The sequence below is a fragment of the Pinus tabuliformis genome, chromosome 9 (assembly GCF_031772625.1).
Source record: "Pinus tabuliformis cultivar Carrire ecotype Pingquan chromosome 9, CPIR1, whole genome shotgun sequence".
In the NCBI taxonomy this organism is placed as follows: domain Eukaryota; kingdom Viridiplantae; phylum Streptophyta; class Pinopsida; order Pinales; family Pinaceae; genus Pinus; species Pinus tabuliformis.
In genome coordinates, this window is record NC_142307.1 from 1,719,453,432 (window position 1) to 1,719,474,504 (window position 21,073).

General features: G+C 40.4%; 1 protein-coding gene across 2 annotated transcripts in view; it reads right to left on the bottom strand.

Moving 5' to 3' along the window:
- Nucleotides 1-21,073, bottom strand: part of LOC149155574 (N-acylphosphatidylethanolamine synthase-like) — a 224,078-nt gene that overhangs the window by 69,776 nt on the left and 133,229 nt on the right. The window lies entirely within an intron of this gene.

Here is a 21,073-nt window from a genome sequence, read left to right on the forward strand (position 1 = left end):
CTACTGGGGTCACTGGCAGCCAAAACTGCACAATTCTGAGCGGGAACTCGCAGTTGGTTGCTCAGTCACTGGCAACAGAAATTGCACAATTCCTGGAGGGAACTAGCAGTCTGCTGCTAGGCGTTGCTAGCGGGCAAATTGCACTGAGGTTGGGAAGCCAGCTTGCTGATCATCTCTACGCAATTTCTGAGCTGAGCGGACTACTGGACAGTAGAAGGCCTGCTCATGAAAAACTGTGCAATTTCTTGGATGAGCCGTCGGTCGACTATCCGAATGACTGACTAGGAAAACTGCGCAATTTACTGAAGGAGACAGGGACGGGCACTTGATGTCTGTCCGGCATGTCTGCACAATTTCCTCGGTTAGTTGAACAAGTGAGGTCAGTGGCCTCTGTGTAATTTTTGAAGGGAGTCAATCCTAGGGTGACTACCGAGTCCGACTATCCCGGTAGTCAATATGGAAGTTGATTGAACTGCTTGCGGGTAACGCAGCTTGAAAAGACTAGTTGTTGACGCTTCTGTGTTGTTCTAGTTGACAATCGATCGATTCGATGGCGGGGTGATGGTCCAGCTGTCAAAGGGGAGTCTAGTCGTCAGGACTTCAGCAAAAAAAAAGACTAAGTGTGTGAACGTTCGAAAGCTGCATAGGTGATCATGCAAACACACACTCACATGACTCGATGACAAAACGACCCAAACCATCCAAACACACATGTTCAACATGACTGACCGACGGTGCAAGTGACAAGCGCGGCACTCGTGATTGACCATTCATTGATCGAGACGACGCTTGCACAATAGTGAATGTGACTCTGTGTGTGAGTGCGACAGATGCTTTCATAGCAAACACAACAAGCACATATGAAGCGAAGACTTCGAGCATAACCAGAACATGGTCGCAAGCATGACTTAGACACCAACATGCAGAAACTTGAATGAAATGAACAAGCAAGGTGGATGCGAGGACTCACATGAGCTCACGGAGCGAACCCGCGTGTGTGCAGTCATCAAGTGAAACTCTCAAGGGAGGCTCCAAAATTGGTGCAGGCCAAAATTTTGGAGGGTGGTTGTAGCCGCTACAACACTTGGCAACACATTGGTAGAACTCCAGCTTCTCTATTTCGGTTCATTGCTAGCACAGGGCCTTGGTCTTTCGGGGAGTATTGAATCGTTGTGCGGGTTACTTCATCTTCCCCACTTACCCCATGGACATACATGGTTCACCCTTTGCCAACTTAATCAAACACAATCAAAAGTTCACCTTAGATCTCAATGTTTCGAATCCAGGAAGGGTAGTTCAGCTCGTGAGTTGAATATTTTCAGAGTATAAGTTTTCATCTCTGGTGTTGCTCCACTACCAGCAGGCCTGGACAGTACCCCGGTGGAGTCACGCAAGAACACACACATTGCTCCACTGCCAGCGAGCCTGGTCAGTACCCCGGTGGATTTGCATGCTTCACCTCTCTACGCAGGAAGCCTTTCTCTTCTTTTGCCTTTGTATTTTTCAAGAGGACTGTGCATAGGCACTTATTTATTTTTGGGTGGAAGAGAGATCCCGACTTATTGAGAGCAAAAAAGGTTGTTCCTTCAGAGAAGCATGTAAGACCTCTGACATAGGTTTTCTCGTTTAGATTTTCCCCTTCTCCGTTTCTACTAGTTGGATGAGCTTGAACACACAAAGCAGAAGGTTGAGTATAGGCATGGGGCTTCCCAGTGTGGACACAGGTTCACAATTGGACCGAAACTTCCCTTGCAGACAGTTCGTATTTTCCGTCAGGACTTCATCGGACGAAGGTTACAACCAAGCACAGAGAAGGCGGACACAACACTGGCCAAGTGCTGCAGTGTCACGAGTTTTCCTCAAATTTCAGCCACATACTCTATTCAAAGGCTAGAACGTAGAAGTTGGCAGCACTTATTTCTGGAAACAAAATTAGTAATATACCAAGCATACAAAACAACATAAACAAAAATAGTAAGCAAAGCAAACAAAGTGAAAACAACAACAAGCAAGCAAAGCAACCAAGTCAGCAAGCAAACAATCATGCAAACTAAAAAGCAAAGACAAGCGAAAAAGCAAACACTACTCCTACTCCTAAGCTAACGGTGCATGAACCATCTCACGTGAGGTGATACTTCCAATGTAGCCACTAACGCATTGGTTGACCCATGTTGGTGAAGGCAAGGTTTGCGAACAAGACAACTATGCGAACCAGCAAACATGAAAGATATAATAGAGACGACAAGCACACTCCGAGTTTACGAGCGACCACAAAACAGAGATGAGTGAACGTGCATGACATACACTTTGTGGAGCTGCCATGGTGTTGTGTTACACTGCATGCAGATGTTGAGTGTGTGCATTCTCTTGACTGTGACGTGCAAGCAAACACAAGAAAGGTAGGCCACTTATGTTATGCATGTATGCTTGTTGTGTAAGATTCCTCCAATTCATGAGCGATTGGATCGTGTAGCTTGAGTGGACGAAGTGAAATCTAGGTGTTTGGTTGATCTTCAATGCGAAGCAGAGAGTGATGAGGAGCCTTGAGTGTTTCAACAATTTCTTGACCGGAAGTGAAACCAACCTCAGGACAGCGAGGGCCTGACATAACCATCAGCTCGGGTTGAAGTGCCTCAATAGTCTGCAGGGTTTCGACTTCATTAACAGATAGATCATTGTAGAGTAGTGCCTTGGACAGATTAACAACGGTTGAATCAACATCGTGATCGAATGAGGAAGTGGACAGAACACGACAACCAAGATCAGAAAATTCAAGATGTTTGTCGGCATACTCATGATTTGATGAATCGGGCAAAGGGGTAGATGAGAAACAAAGATGTTCACCCTCTGTGTTTCCAAGAAAGATAAATGACAGATTGAACGGATTTTCCAAGGAAGGTGTGTCCTCTCCGCACTATAATGAAAAACTAACATCTAAGGTGTCTTGTGAATGATCGGGAGTAGAAACATCTGGAAATGGGTTTTCACAGGGGAAATCAACAGTGGCAAAATCACAAGGGATGTCAGGATGAAGCGGATGAGGCACGGCTGGAAGGGGGTCATCCTTCACAACGGGTTCTTCTTTAGATTCCCACACACACTCATCATGAATGATGGTGCAGTTTCACTGCATAACACCAACTCCATCGACAGCTTGATCCTCATTAACAACAGGTGAGGAGTCCGGAATGTGAGAACACAAGACAGTACATTCTGGAGGGTCAATAGAACGCGAGGACGAAGGTCGAGGGAAAGAGTCCACGTGACAACCAATAGGCTTGCAAGCCAAATCTGCACAAATCTCAAGAGCAAGTGGGGTGGGAGAGTGTGATAGTTCAATAGAGACATGTGCATGATCTCCCACATCACTCCACAGTGGTGGAGTTGTTTGATGAGGTGAAGAAGATACTCAAATCTTCCACAAAGAAATTCCCAATCAATTTCATCTTCAAGGAATCGTTATGCAAGATTACAAAAGCATGTGTAAAACTGATCAACGGATTCATCAAGTGCCTTTCGTAATTTCAGAATTTCTTGATCAAGTGCTTTCCAGTTAAAGTGATTAAAAGCACGGTCTATCTCTGCGACCAGATGAGCAAGAGAATGAATAGATTTTTCTGGCAGCGTGGCACACCAATGCATGGGGTGCCCTCGAAGCATGTAGACGAACAGCGTGCAGCTCATGTATTCTTCAAAGAATCCATGTCTTTTGCATGAACCTACAACGCCGACTGCATGCCTAACCAAGGCTATGTAGCCTCCACCATCAAATGTTTTATGAGACAAGTTATCCGAGAGCTTTTCCGAGATGATGAAATCGTTTCCATAAGACATACACTCCGGAAGAGCAACTCGGTAGTTAGTCATGATAGATATGTAGAGATTCAAAACAGATGTGAGGACTCAGCTTGTCATCTGGCCCTCCTAGCACCAAAATGTTGACGGTGTTGGACACGCCAACATCAAGGGATCTCCCCGGTATGAAGTCCCAACTAGACCTCACACCATTTGGTGTAGGAGTCCCATCCAATGCGATGGCCCGGTTGCCACTATCTCAAAGATCTGCCTCAACCCTTGCTTGTCAGCACAGGAGAGTGGTTTGCTTTGTCTTCGAGAAGTGATGTTCGCATGCCTGGTGAGTGTGTCACTTGTGTCAATGGTCTTTTCACTGTCGAGGGAGAGGGTGACAGTGAGTTTCAAGTCGATTGGGAGCAGTCCCAACACTGCTAGGAACCCACAACACAACATGACATGCACAACTTCCGAAGGAGCAGTCCACATGGATGCGGAAGTCACATCATACAAGGTAAGATAACATGTACAACACTCAACAGATCAGTCCGAACAAGTGCAACGGTTGTTACAGCAAGCTTCATGTGAAAGGTCTGTCTGATGTCCGGGAGAGCAGTCTAAATGGGCGAGACAGCATTAACAACATATACAACACATTCCATTAATAGATTATGCATTACAACAAATGAAACAGTTCAGATGTAGAACACAGGTTAAAGCAACATGCATTACAAGTGTTAAAGATCACTGTTACAATAGATACAATACATGTGTGAAAACGTGTTGGCCTGTTAGCAGGCTTCTGAATTAAGCAAAAGTTCCAAGACACATCGCTACACCATACATCACTAACCCCACGTGCAGGGTGTTGGAGCCACTACTTACTCCTCCAAGAAAAGATTACAGACTCTCTAGGCTATGTGCGAGGAGATGAGATGCAAAGTCCTTTGCATGTACAAATGAGGGGGTTATTTATAGCCAAGGGTGAAACTGACCCTTGTGGTGTTCGACTACCCTCATGACTGTTTGGCTTCCATGACTTGTTGACTTACATGACTCTTTGTTCAACAAGTGGGTCTCTTGGACTTCCACGTTACATCACATTGATTGACAACCTAGCCCATAGTGGAGATGTGGGCGACATGACTCATGACATAACTTGACATGACTTGACATGACAGTGTAGGTACATTCGTGTTGTTGTTGGAGTGCATGTCGACCTACAGTGATGTTGGGTGATGGATGTCTTCATGGTGTATCATAGCTTCACCTCCGCATGGCGAAGTGCGTGGGGTCTTAAATGGTCGTTGGTTCACTTGATGAAGCTTTAGCATGTTGTTCCTTGCTTGCATGCTGGAAGGCTCGACAGGCTCATCTCTTCATGAAGGTGCATGTTCGTCACGTTCATCTGCTTCGCATGCTTTGTTCGTTCATCCGTTGGTGAACCTGTACTTCTACATGTGCTCCCTTCGTTTATCCCATTCATCATCTTGCCATGTTTGTTGGTGTACCTGTACCTGCAGTCACTCATGACCAGACGACATCAAATCCAAAACCTCCTAGTCTACCATGGCACATGATCATTTCGGATGCAGGTGACCGGGAGAGACGGCAAGATTGTGAATTGGGATGATGGCTGAGGGAACTGCTGATGAAAACTGCGCAAGAGTCACTAAGTGATGGAGACAAGTAATCCGAGTCAACAGTGACTACCTGCGAGGTCTGGCTCGGCTAGGAGGTGTTGTCGCACAGAGTGTCTAAGCACCACGACAACGCTCAGACCAGGGGCTGTCACCTTGATCCCCGATCTCTCCGTTTAAGCCATCTCCCTAGGCTAAGGGGGATAGACCCTATGGGATAAATGAAGACAAACTGGGAACCAGCATGGTTGGGAGACACAGCGAGGCAATTTGAGCGATTGATTGATATTTAAAATTTGATTGAATTTTTAAACGTTTAAGACCAGTGCCTTTGCTAGATGAAGTGAAAATTGAGTAATTGGTTTGCTGCTTAGAAAATAGAAATGGAAACAAACCCTTTAACAATAGTTTGAAAATACTTACTGAAGTGCCTAGCATACGATAAGCATTAATCAAGCAATAACGAAAGATAGATGCAAGATATTCGTCAGATGCACAATACTTTAACAATTAAATTTTCAAAAGATAGAGTACTTTGAATGACCACAAAATGCTAACCAGTTCATAAAATGAATCACTACTTTCAGATAGCTAATCTTCAAATAAAATCTCAACACATTTAGCTATACCACGAAAAATTTTCTTTCAAAATTTTTTTTTTTAAGAAAATCTAAACAAAATTAAATCAAAACCCTAAGATTAACTTTTATACCTTTTTTATTTATTTTATTTTATTTTTGTTTTTTATATATTGTTTTAGAGTTTTTAAATATAAAATTGAAATCATAAAACAAAACAAAAATTAAACCAAAGTCGAATTATTTACAAACTAACCTAAGCTAAATAGGAACAGCACCATACATATGAAATAGCTTACGATGAAATTAACCCTAACCCAAGCATGAAACAAAAAAAAAAATCGAAGTGTGTTGCTGCAGGTTGTGACAGCGAAAGGAAAACGCGAGGAGGCCGAGGGAGTTAGGGAGCTACGTAAGGAGCTCGATGTCAGCATTGAGGATACTCGGACCAAGGAGAAAGCTTGAAACTTGCAGGTCAAAGCGAGGAAGGGAAGAGAATATGTGGGGAGGAAAAGCGTTGGCAGATGAGAGTGAACAACGCAAGTCGAAATGGCAGCAAAGGAAGGTGATTGCGAGGAGGAAACGAGTTTGTTGTTGGTGAAGGAATGGACGTGTGGACTGGCAGCGTAGAGAAGCAGAGATGCAGGAGCGTTGTAGCAGCGTGAGAAAATATTGAGATATAGCTGCAGGGAGGAGCAAGGCGTGAGGGACGCGTGAGGAGAAGAAATGCGCGGAGCAATGGTTTGATGAAGTGCGTAGATTATCAGAGGGACAACGTGAGGCAGGAGGAATGAAATGGAGAAGCGAGGAGGGGTTTTGAAACCAGCCTGAGGAATTGCAAGTGAATGGAGCTGCAACATAGGTCGAAAGGAGATGAGGGGATTCAGGTAATAAGGCATCACGCAACGGAAAAGGGAATCCATAGGAGGAGGAGGAGCGAGCAACGGGTAGGGTTTTTCGAGAATGTAGAAGCGAGGACGCAGAGAGATAGTCGATGGAGAGACTAAGAGTTCGAGCGATGGATGTGAGGGCTGCGATGATGGCATGGTGGATGAGCGATGGCAGGGTGTAGGCGACTGAAGAAGCGCAGAGAAGAGACACAATTGCAGAGGGAGCAGAAAAACGCAGAAGGGGCGGCGTTTGAGAAGATGCGTGGAGGAGTTGTGGGTAAACGGAGGGAACTGCGCTTTGAGTTTGTGGCAAAGGTTTCACGAAGGTCAGCGGTGCACAAGTGAGGGTCTGGACAACTCTCACCTTTAAAAAAAATTCAAAATTTTTTTGCAAAAATGAAACCCCAGCAGAAAGATAGCTTGGACAAACCCTCGAACTTCTTCAAAAAAATTTGAAAATTCGTTGAAGAGTATCCCTGCAAAAAAGATGCTGAGGCCAGATCTTACCCTCCAGGGCCTAGATCTGGCTTCGTAACAAGACTACACCTTCAGATTTGCAACCTGTAATGACAAAAAAAAACACCCAGAAACAAAATATGCAAGAAACAAAACTAAAAACCCTAAAACCAGCTAAATAATTACAATATTCACAGTTTAAAGGTTCTAAATAGTCAGATTTGTCAGTATGCCACATAAATATTTTCAGAATTTTAAATTTAATGTGAGATGCTTCAGAAAACACTTCATGCATTCACAAGAAAAATTCAAATGATAAACCCGTGATCAAAACTAGCTGGGCTCTTCAGAATATGCTTCTCAGGAGTTGGCTGGTTCAGCCAAGAACATCCCCGAACCCCCGTTAATCTTCAAAACCAAGATTTGTCTGCACTGCTTAATTCAACCATTAACAAAGAGGGAGAAAACAACAATAAAATCCAAATCTAATGGAGATATCTGCCATCATATTCATAAATTTAACTACCATTCAAACCCTAGTGACTAAACAAGATACCTATGTTTAAAATCACTCTTCATCAAGCTATCATCAATGGCTGAAATTAAATTTATGCAGAAAACTAAAACATCATACAACATTTCCAGAAGAGTAACACCAGCAAGATTTCAACCCCAAAGTCTTTCTTTATTGCACATGAAAAACGATTACAAGAGAGCTTTCTTTAGCACAAGACTCACAGATCCAATGATCTCAAATGACCCCTAACACCCTATTTAAAGAAAAAATTCCCAACGGCTAAGTTCGAGGGTCTAATAAAATAAATAAAATAATAAATAAAATAATAAAAATAAAAATAATAATAATAATAATATTATAAAATAATAATAAGTCAAAGTTTTGAAGAAATAAATGCGAAATTTTAGTTTTTTAATATATTTAAAATGCATTTAATTTAAAAATGTGAAATTTTCGCAACATTAAAATTTCGACGGATGAGATTAAAAGAGATTTGATCCTCATCAATAGTCGAGATCACTTTGACAAGGATCACTCGAACTAGCCGTTGGGAATTTTACCTAGGACCTAGGACCTATGAGGGGATTAATTATTTTCTAACCCTCAATACATTTTACATCACGATTTTTACATTTTTACATCTCAAGGGGGAAAACCCATTTGACATAAACCCTCATAGACTACCCAGTTCTGCGACACAATCATAATCTAGCAGATCAAGCATTTTGTAATAAAATAACCTAACCAAATGGTTAGGATTATTCCCAAATCATTTTTACATGGACTCGACTCAGCACACTAGGACTCCCCCAAGATACTAATGACAAAATCCATTCCGGCTTTAGGCTTAGACTAAAGGAAAACTCTGTCGATCATGGATCGGTGAGACAAAAAACCTTCCGAAACGTAGATCATCACTAGAAGATTAGGTTTACCTAGGCAATTACATACATGACACAGATCTGCTAAGATTATTTACAATTTACACATGCAGACTGGGTTTACAAAATAACATGATCAGGATGATGATGATAGTCGAACGGCACGAACACGTCGATCAAGCGCTATCCCTTTTGCGAAAAAAGGGGTGTACTGCTATGGGTAGTTGACATGTAGTGGTCAACATCTGGCTCTACTTGGGGACACGTTGCTGCACTGTAGGAATGTGAGAATCCAGAATCTGCATCCACGCAACACACAACAAAACATAAGTAGCGTCCATCCAAAAATCATCATATAACATTAAGCACAGAAAAGATGTAAGCTCTTCATTTATTAACTATCTAATAACATGGAAAGTAAATTTAATCCTAAAACAGAAATGAGAATGCTGAAAAACAAGGAGTAGGGTTAGAAATACAATACAGAGGATGCCCCATGGCATCAAATATCATCTTTGAAGAACAGCTTGAGCATTTGGCCATTTGCAGGTAAATCAAGTGGTTCGCCATCCAATCTGCTCAAGTGGAATGAGTTTGGTCCAGCGATGTCTCGGATGATGTACGGTCCTAGCCACAGATTGTTGAACTTCTTATGTTTTCCTGGTTTTTCATTCTTGCGATCCCAAAGAAGTACCATATCTCCAACCTGCAAAGATCTAGATCGAGAGGATTTATCAAAGCTTTTCTTAATGTTAGATTGACTTTTACATATAGTATCAAAAGCTGTCCTATGAGCTTCATCTAACTACACAATCTGATCAATCCTATTTTGAACAACATCCTTATTAGTAGAAAAATGTTGAAGGAGCTAATGAGCTGGCAATTTCAGGTGCACAGGTAAAGTTACATCCAAGCCATGAACTAATTCAAGGGGACTTTTGCCAGTAGCTTTCTTTCAGTGATCCTATCTGCCCATAAAGCATACTTGACTTTGCTATCCCAAAATCTTTTATTATCTCCAATTATCTTCTTAATAATAGTTATGAGATTTTTATTACTTGATTCAACAAGACCATTACCCTGAGGATAGTATTTTGATGAATGAGATAAGATAATGCCATATTTGAAACAGAAAGACGAAAACTCTGAAGAACTAATAGCCTTGGCATTATCCGTAGTGATCTTAGCAGGGACACCAAATCTAGTAATGATATTATTTTCAATGAAATCCATAATGACCTTTTCAGTGGCATTCTTAGCAGGGATGGCTTCAACCCATTTAGTGAAATAATCAGTAGCAGTCAAAATCCATGAGTAGCCATTGTTATAATTTTCATGAAACTTCCCGATGAAGTCCAGACCCCAATGTTGAAAAGGTGTCTCCACAACGACAGGTTGTAAGGGCAGGGCAGCAAGCTTCTGTTTCCCAGTGAACAGTTGACAAGCTTGACAACTTCTAACAAACTTATGCACATCAGAAAAAATTGAAGGCCAATAATAACCAGCTCTCAGAATTTTGTGGGCAGTAGTTCTAGCAGCATAATGACCACCACAAAATCCTGAATGGAACTCAAAAACTAACTTCTTGGATTCAATTTCATCAACACACCTAAGTATTATGCCCTCAGGATTTCTCCATCCAAGGCCATCCTTCATGAGGCAATACTTAGTAGCTTTTAATCTAAGAGCCCTTCTCTTATGAGCGACTAAATGGTTAGGACATGTAAGATTTATCAAGTAATAAACAATGTCCTTGTACCACTCATGCTCTCCTAATCTTTGCAACTCAGGCGAAGATAGATCGTTAAGACAAATCAAACAAAGAGCTTTTTCATTGCCTTCGGTCATCATTTGAGCCAAGCCTTGGCCTTTGACTAGCTTGGTGGGTCTGATCTCTAAATCATATTCTTGTATTTTAGTAACCCACCTAGCACGAGTCCCTAAGCAATCGATTTGAGTTAATATATCTTTAACAGCAGAATGTGGGACAAAAGCAATGATTTTGGAATAACCCACATAAGTCTTGAAATGCTTAAGAGATTTGACTAAGGCATAGGCTTGCTTTTCCATGGTATTGTATTTTAATTCAGAATTTTGAAGCGCTTGAAAGCAATAGGCTGCTTATGACCATCTTTATTTTTCTGCAATAAGATGCCAGCAATGGTATCTTCCGAAGTGAAAGAGAAAATCATGAAATCCTTAGAGTAATCGAGACTAACTAGAATAGGGGCTTTTGCAATAGCACCTTTGATTTCCTGAAAAGCCCTTTTGTTGTCTTCTTGCCAAACAAATCTTACATCTTTCTTCAGAAGACTTTGAATAGGCTTAGCTATTTCTGCGTAATTTGGAATAAACCTTCTAAGAAAGTTTGTTTTTCCAAGGAAAGACTGAAGGGATTTAAGATTATGGGGAAGAGGAATCTTTTGGATTGCCTCAACTCTTTCAGGGTCAATCTTGATTCCATCCTTAGAAATGATGTGACCAAGTAACTTCCCTTCAGTTACTCCAAAAACAGACTTAGCCGGGTTCAAAGAAATCCCGTACTCTCTACATCTATCAAAAACTTGCCTAAGATGATTTATATGACTGATACCATCCTTAGAAAAAACAGTAAGATCATCCTGGTAAATTTCAATAAATTTCCCAATTAACCCCTTGAAGGCATAATCCATAGCCCTTTGAAATGTAGCCCCAGCATTGGTTAATCCAAACGGCATTCTAATGTATTCGAAAGTACCCCATGGTGTGGTGAATGTGGTTTTGTGACGATCCTCTTTTTTAACCCATACTTGACTGTACCCAGAAAAGCCATCTAGCAATGACATCATTTTAGAACCGGTTACTCTTTACAACAGAGTCTCCATGTTTGGCAAAGGGTAATTATCTTTCTTACATGCTAGATTAAGGTTTCGAAAATCGACACAAAGTCTTATAGTACCATTCTTTTTCCTAACAATCACTAGGTTGGAACACCATGTTGAATGCCGCGTTTGAGCAATAATTCCTACTGCAAGCATTTTCGAAAGCTCCTTTTGAACCAAAGGGGCTAACTTAGGATTAATCTGCCTAAGCTTGTGATGAAAGGGTTTAGCATTTTCATCTTTCAGAGGGATAGTGTGTTCTATGACATCCTCCCTATAACCTTTTCATTCATCATAAGAAAACGCTAAAACATCCCGATATTCGTGAAGTAAATTGGTTAACTTTTTTCTTTCCTCAACACGAGTACCCTTACCAATTTTAACAATCTTTTTGTTAGTAAGAGTGCCAATGTTTACCTCGAGGTATTCGCTCGGATCCATTTTATTCTCCTCTTTCAACTTTGTGGCATCATGCCTATCAAAGTGTTGTTCTAAAGAAACCACATTCCTAGGAGTAGGATTTGTGATATGCTCATGAGTATCAAATCCATCCTCCTCATAATTTATCCGAAAATTTTCAAACTCATCCAAATTATCAAGAAAACGAATCACTTGTTTTTCATCATTAAAGACTTGCCAATGCTCTGAGTTATCTGGAATAGAAGGTCGAAATATAACTTCCATTTTAATCTTATCCTCAATTAGCCCATAAGATAACTACAAGGTAGTAGCAGCTACGGCAAGTTCATCAGCCAAACTATTTTGTTCTCTTGGGATAGCTTCAAGGCCAAGAGCATCAAAGTGTTCCATAGTATCCCATACAGCATTCTGATAATTCCTTAACCTTTGATTTTTACATGCGAATTTATTTTTAAGCTGCATGACAATTAAGTCAGAATCCCCCTTAATGCTAAGCAACTTAATCCTTGAAGACTTTGCCAACTCCAGACCCAACAATAATGCTTCATATTCAGTGACAATGTTGGTTGCTTCAAATTCCAATCGATAGGCAAACTTGAAAATATGACCAAGGGGCGATTTTAAAACTATACCCGCACCTTTACCATGTCTAGACGATGCACCATCAAAATACATGTACCAAACTTTATTTTCGAGATCACCAACCTTTTTATCAATCTTATCATCGGGAAGAACTATGGAATTAGACATGATGGCATAATTCCCAATGTCAGATTGTTCTTTAATTATCTCGTTATGAGGTCTCTTAAGATCTTCAACATGAAATTTTCTCTCGGGCTCTCTGTTAAGTCTCACAAAACCATCACCTCTAGGAGAAGGAATCATAGCATATGACCAATTCATTTGAATACTCCCTCCTAGATTAGAGGCCCATTTTCTAGATAAAAGCATACCCCAAGCATCAGGCACATCAACAACAACAATGTCCATGACAATCATAATGTCAGGGTAAACTGATAAGTGGACCTGTAAATCCTTGATTAGACCGTGAACTTCAATCTTTTTAGAATCCATGGCACATATATTGTAGTAGGGTCTAGAAACTCTTAAATTAAGTTGTTCCATGACCCTCTTAGTCATGACACAAGTTGATGCACCAGAATCCAGCATGCAATTATTCAATTTATATCCATTAACCATCAAGGTGATAAAGAAAGGTTGACGATCTTTGTTATCCGAATCTAAACTTTCCAAATATATGGGAGCATCGTGATAATCAACTTCCAAGGCTTTCTGTTGAGAAACATTTGGTTGAGGTCCCTGAATAGCTTTTAGTAACTTATCTCTTTGGGAAGGGATTTTCACAATCTCAGAGACAGGAACCCAGATTTTCGCATTGTTAAACCAACTTCGCAAATCGATATCTAATCCAGAGTTTAAACCCGGGTTAAAGGTTCGAGGGGGAATTGGATTCCCGCTCTGATCTTTATCCCTTCTCTGATAAGTTAATCCTTTATCTCTAGCAATTTCCATGATTTGCTCTGGAGAAGGTTTTTCGCCATATAACTTAGCCAAAATATCATCTTCATTTTCAAGATTATTTATACGAAAAGCTGACGAGGGATGCATAACATCTCGACTATTTTCCTTAACCTCCATCCAATCGTTCATAGACAAAGGAAACTCTTTACCCACTACATTTATTTGATCACCCGCCCCAAACATTCCATTATCCAAAATTCTTCTAACGATGGGACAAGTAGCCTCCTCATGAAGAGCATCACAAACCCGACAGTAAGGTGGAGCATCATCAACCAAATTCGTAAGCAGATTAGGAAGTCTCTACTCACTAGATTGACCCTTCTTTTGCCAATTATTATTTCTGGGCTGGAAATTTTGTGTTTGCGCTCCTTCCATTTGGACCAACCTATTCTGCAAAGTAGTTATCTCCTTAGCATGGTTAGATGTTAATTTCGCTTGATTAATTTCCATGCTTTTGATCTTTTGGAGCAATTTCTGAACAAGCTCGCTATCAGGTTCTTGAACCGCTTTTCCTTTAGGCTCTTTTAGTTTTGTAGCAGCCCTATCAAAACCTGGGATTTCAGACTTCCCAGATGTTGCCTTGTCCTTTTCAAGTTCTACTACTAAGGCTTGGCAATCCCTATAATCAGGAAGTTTAGCGCGTCTTAACTCATAGGATGGCTCAAGGCTAAAGGCGTCAATATAAAAATCTTGAAGAGATTTGTCGGTAGGTTTATAATCTTGACGTAATTCTTCAATAATATCATTAAACCTTTTGTTAAATTCTTCGGCGGTTTCATTCTCTCTCTTTTTTATTATGCTAATAGCTTTCACGAGGTGTCTTCCTTCTCTCTTATCTCCATATTTTTCCTTAAAGGCATTAACGATCGATTGCAAGGAATCAAATGAATCCCGAGGCTTTTCTGTAAACCATTCTAAAGCATCGCCCTCCAAGGTCAGAACAAAAAGGGTCATTCTAACATCTTCATGATTAAAATCAGCAGCCCTTGCGTATTTACCCATCCACAAACTAAAAGCTTTCAGATGTGAATTAGCACTAATTGCGTTATCTCCCTGAAAGATAGGCAATTTATCCATTCCATGCTTTGGAATATCATTGGGATAACCCTGAATGTTAGAAAAATCACAAGGGGCAAATATATCCATGATGTCGTGCTCGACCGGGCTAGTAAAAAGGAAATGGATATCAGATAGGGCTTCTTGTCCGAGATTAACAAGAAGTGTACGAGAAGAGAGTTTGTGTAATCGCACTCTGAGAGCCCTTTCAGGATCAGGAGCAGGATTAACCAAACTACTTGGATGTCTTCTAGTATACACTCTTGCAGAAGATAGATGAAGTGGAGTCGCCACCCGGACAGAAAGTGAAACACGGAAAAGTTCGAACAGAAGGAGCTAAGGACAGGAAAGGACAAGAGGAAAGAAAAGAGACGAATGTAAAGGAAACCAAGGACAGAAAAAACTCTATCCCCGGCAACGGCGCCAAAAAATGTTGTCGCACAGAGTGTCTAAGCACCGCGACAACACTCAGACCAGGGGCTGTCACCCTGATCCCTGATCTCTCCGTTTAAGTCGTTTCCCTAGGCTAAGGGGGGTAGACCCTATGGGATAAAGGAAGACCAACTGGGAACCAGCTGGGTTGGGAGACACAGCGAAGCAATTTGAGTGCTTGATTGATATTTAAAATTTGATTGAATTTTTAAACGTTTAAGACCAGTGCCTTTGCTAGATGAAGTGGAAACTGAGTAATTGGTTTGCTGCTTAGAAAATAGAAATGGAAAAAAACCCTTTAACAATAGCTTGAAAATACTTACTTAAGTGCCTAGCATACGATAAGCATTAATCAAGCAATAACGAAAGATAGATGCAAGATATTCGTCAGATGCACAATACTTTAATAATTAAATTTTCAAAAGATAGAGTACTTTGAATGACGACAAAATGCTAACCAGTTCATAAAATGAATCACTACTTTAGATAGCTAATCTTCAAATAAAATCTCAGCACATTTAGCTATACCACGAAAAAATTTCTTTCAAATTTATTTATTTTTTTTTAGAAAATCTAAACAAAATTAAATCAAAACCCTAAGATTAACTTTTAAGCCTTTTTTTATTTATTTTATTTTATTTTTGTTTTTTATATATTGTTTTAGATTTTTTAAATATAAAATTGAAACCATAAAACAAAACAAAAATTAAACCAAAGTCGAATTATTTACAAACTAACCTAAGCAATATAGGAACATCACCATACATGTGAAATAGCTTACGATGAAATTAACCCTAACCCAAGCATGAAACAAAAAAAATTCGAAGTGTGTTGCTGCAGGTTATGACTGCGAAAGGAAAACGCGAGGAGGCCGAGGGAGTTAGGGAGCTGCATAAGGAGCTTGATGTCAACGTTGAGGATACATGGACCAAGGAGAAAGCTTGAAACTTGTAGGTCAAAGCGAGGAAGGGAAGAGAATCCATGTGGAGGAAAAGCGTGGGTAGATGAGAGCGGACAACGCAGGTCGAAATGGCAGCAGAGGAAGGTGACTACGAGGAGGAAACGAGTTTGTTGTTGGTGAAGGAATGGAAGTGTGGACTGGCAGCGTAGAGAAGCAGAGATGCAGGAGTGTTGTAGTAGCGTGAGAAAAGATTGAAATATAGCTGTGGGGAGGAGCAAGGCATGAGGGACACGTGAGGAGAAGAAATGCGTGGAGCAATGGTTTGATGCAGTGCGCAGATTATCAGAGGGACAGCGTGAGGCAGGAGGAATGAAATGGAGAAGCGAGGAGGGGTTTTGAAACCAGCCTGAGGAATTGCAAGTGAATGGAGCTGCAACGCAAGTCGAAAGGAGATGAGGGGATTCAGGCAATAAGGGATCACGCAATAGAAAAGGGAATCCGTGGGAGGAGGAGGAGCGAGCAACGGGTAGGGTTTTCCGAGAATGTAGAAGTAAGGACGCAGAGAGATAGCCGATGGAGAGATTAGGAGTTCAAGCGATGGATGTGAGGGCTGCGATGATGGCTTGGTGGATGAGCGATAGCAGGGCGTAGGCGACTGAAGAAGCGCAGAGAAGAGACACAGTTGCAGAGGGAGCAGAAAAACGCAGAAGGGGCAGCGTTTGAGAAGATGCGTGGAGGAGTTGTGGGTAAACGGAGGGAACTACGTTTTGAGTTTGTGGCAGAGGTTTCATGCAGGTCAGCAGTACATAGGTGAGGGTCTGGACAACTCTCACCTTAAAAAAAAATTCAAAATTTTTCTGCAAAAATGAAACCCAAGCAGACAGATAGCTTGGACAAACCCTCGAAAATTTGAAAATTCGTTGAAGAGTATCCCTTCAAAAATGATGTCGAGGCCAGATCTTACCCTCCAGGGCCTAGATCTGGCTTCGGAACTAAACTGCACCTTCAAATTTGCAACCTATAATGACAAAAAAAAACACCCAGAAACAAAATATGCAAGAAAAAAAACTAAAAATCCTAAAACCAGCTAAATAATTACAATATTCATAGTTTAAAGGCTCTAACTAGTCTGATTTGTCAGTATGCCACAGAAATATTTTCAGAATTTTAAATTTAATGTGAGATGCTTCAGAAAACCCTTCATGCATTCACAAGAAAAATTCAAATGATAAGCTTGGGATCAAAACTAGCTGGGCTCTTCAAAATATGCTTCTCAGGAGTTGGCTGGTTCAGCCAAGAACTTCCCCAAACGCCCGTTAATCTTCAAAATCAAGATTTGTCTGCACAGCTTAATTCAACCATTAACAAAGAGAGAGAAAACAACAATAAAATCCAAATCTAATGGAGATACCTGCCATCATATTCAGAAATTTAACTACCATTCAAACCCTAGTGACTAAACAAGATACCTGTGTTTAAAATCACTCTTCATCAAGCTATCATCAATGGCTGAAATTAAATTTATGCAGAAAAATAAAACATCTTACAGCATTTCCAGAAGAGTAACACCAGCAAGATTTCAACCCCAAAGTCTTTCTTTATTGCACATGAAAAACGATTACAAGAGAGCTTTCTTTAGCACAAGACTCACAAATCCAATGATCTCAAATGACCCTTGACACGCTATTTAAAGAAAAAAATTACCAAAGGCTAAGTTCGAGGGTCTAATAAAATAATAAAAATAAATAATAATAACAATAAAAATAAAATAAAATAATAATAAGTCAAAGTTTTGAGGAAATAAATGCAAAATTTTAATTTTTTAATAAATTTAAAATGCATTTAATTTAAAAAATGTGAATTTCCTCAACATTTAAACTTTCGATGGATGAGACTAAAAGAGATTTTGATCCTCATCGACGGTCGAGATCGCTTTGACAAGGATCATTCGAATTAGCCGTTGGAAATTTTACCTAGGACCTAGGACCTATGAGGGGATTAATTATTTTCTAACCCTCAAGACATTTTACATCACAATTTTTACAGTTTTACATCTCAAAGGGGAAAACCCATTTGACATAGACCCTCATAGACTACCCAGTTTTGCGACACAATCATAATCTAGCAGATCAAACAATTTGTAATAAAATAACCTAACCAAATGGTTAGGATTATTCCCATATCACTTTTACATGGACTCAACTCAACACACTAGGACTCCCCTAAGATTCTAATGACAAAATCCATTCCGACTTTGGGTTAGGCTGAAGGAAAACTCTGCCGATCATGGATCGATGAGACAAAAAACCTTTCGAAACATAGATCATCACTAAAAGATTAGGTTTACCTAGGCAATTACATACATGACATAGATCTGCTAAGATTATTTACAATTTACACATGCAGACTGGGTTTACAAAATAACATGATCAAGCTGATGATAGTCGAACGGCATGAACACGTCGATCAAGCGCTATCCCTTTTGCGAAAAGGGGGTGCACTGCTATGGGTAGTTGACACGTAGTGGTCAACAGAAGGCAAAATTGCGCAAATTTGGGAGGGACAGTTCGTGCTGCAGGAAGGCAAGGTAGGCATGCTCTGCTCATTTTTCGAAATAAACGGGTAGCGGGGGCTAGACAGCTTGATTTGCGCAATTTTCCAGAGGAACGGGCCATGCTGCATGAAGGGCCAGCAGGCAGAAATTGCGCAGTTTTTGGAAGGAATTGCCTAGGAGACTAGCAGCCAAAACTACGCAATTCCTAGAGGGAACTAGCAGTTGGCTGTTGGGGTCACTGGTAGCCAAAACTGCGTAATTCCCATAGGGAACTGGCAGTTGGCTGTTGGGTCACTGGCAGCCAAAACTGCGCAATTCCCAGAGGGAACTGGCAGTTGGCTGCTCAGTCACTGGCAGCAGAAACTACGCAATTCCTGGAGGGAACTGGTAGTCTGCTGCTAGGAGTTGCTCGCGGGGACATTGCACTTAGGCTGGGAAGTCGGCTTGCTGATCATCTCTGCGCAATTTCTGAGCTGAGCAGACTGCTGGACAGCAGAAGGCCTGCTCATGAAAAACTACGCAATTTCTTGGATAAGCAACCAGTCGATTATCCGAATAATTGACTCGGAAAATTGCGCAATTTACTGAAGGAAACAGGGACGAGCACTTGGTGTCTGTCTGGCCTGTTTGCGCAATTTCCTCAGTCAGTTGAGAGAGTGAGGTCAGTGGCCTCTGCGCAATTTTTGAAGGGAGTCAGTCCCAGGGTGACTGCCGGGTCCAACTGTCCGGGTGGTCAAAATGGAAGTTCCGGGTGGTCAAAATGGAAGTTGATTGAACTGCTTCCAGACAGCGCAGCTTGAAAAGACTAGTTGTTGACGCTTCTGCGTTGTTCTGGTTGACAGTGAATCAAATTGATGGCGGGGTGATGGTCCAACTGTTAAAGGGAAGTTTGGTCGTTAGAACTTCAGCAAAAAAAATGACTAAGTGTGTGAACGATCGAAAAATGCATAGGTGATCATGCAAACACACACTCACATGACTCGACGACGAAACGACCCAAACCACCACATGTTCAACATGACTGACCGACGGTGGAGAGAAAATAAGAAAACTACCTTTTTTATTGTATTTTTGGTTTGTCTCCTTATAGGTTTACTCAAATTGCAAGTGTAAACACTCGTTGGATGTGGAATTTAAGAATACCCACATTGATAAAAATTGAAGATACATTAAAAAAATGTGTTTTCATCATTGTCACTGCCATTTAGTGCATCATCAACCTTCATAAGACTACCTGTTCTCTTTGATAGACATGACTCATGTCTATCAAACCTTGAATTTTAATACTATTTACTGACATTAGAAGAAATTTCAGCCTAAAAGTGCCCAGTGAAATTTTCATGTAATTTCCATGTCATAATATGTAAACCAATCAAAGTCTTTTAAATTTAAAAGGAGATACATGTAAATATTTTTGAGGGAAAAAAAGAAAATTGTTTTTTTAATTGTATTTTTGGGTTATCTCCTTATAGGTTTATTCAAATTTCAAGTGTAGACACTCGTTGGATGCAGAACTAAATTCCACATCCAACAAATACCCATTATGCGTATTTCTGAGAAGAGCCACATTGATAAAAATTAAAGATATATTAAAAATATGTATTAAACACGCTTGCTTTTTTAATGTATCTTCAATTTTTATCAATGTGGGTCTTCTCAGAGGTATGCCTAATGAGTACTCATTGGATGTGGAATTTAATTCTGCATCCAAAGAATGTCTACACTTGAAATTTGAGTAAACCTATAAGGAGATAACCCAAAAATACAACTAAAAAAATAGTTTTCTTCTTTTCCCTCCAAAATATTTTTATGTATCTCCTTTTAAATGTAAATAATTTTGATTGGTTTACATCTATGTTGCAGGAAACGTGGGGTAGGAGGGCGTTTCCGTATGGAAACGAGTACGAAACGCTGAAACATGTTTGGTACGGCCCTGAAACGCGTTTCAGGCCGTACTGCCATGTTTCACGAAACTGAAACGTGGCTAGTACGACCTGAAATGCGTTTCAGGGCCGTACGACCCACGTTTCAGCATTTACTTGTGTTTTAAAATTGTTTTTATTTTTTTATTTTTGTAATCCATTCTTACGTTAGCCTAGTGACTTCTAGTTGCTTTTAGATCCCTGTCTAAAGTTATAAAGGTGAACTTTTCCCTAGTGTTGATATGCAGTTCATGGTAATGTTTAAGTGATATTCTCCTTTATTTTTCATTTTCATCCTTTTACTTAAATTTTTAACATTACCATGAAATGACTCAGGATGTTTGAGAGTGGTTTCGCCCTCATTGGATTTCATATGGAGAAAATAGAATTTTAGATCTCACTCAAAATCTAGCAGACTTATCTGTTTTTCAGGATTTCAGGATTGGGGGGATTGCAATGTTTCCATTGGATTTTATCATGTACTAGGGTATGGAACTTGTATTTAATCGAGAGAACAAAGCTCTCTATGCAGGGAAGACTCCCAATAATCAAGAGAATGTAGGGTACTAGGGTATGAAACTTGTATTTAATCAAGAGCACTAAGGTCATTCGACTATGTAGGAGGAGACTC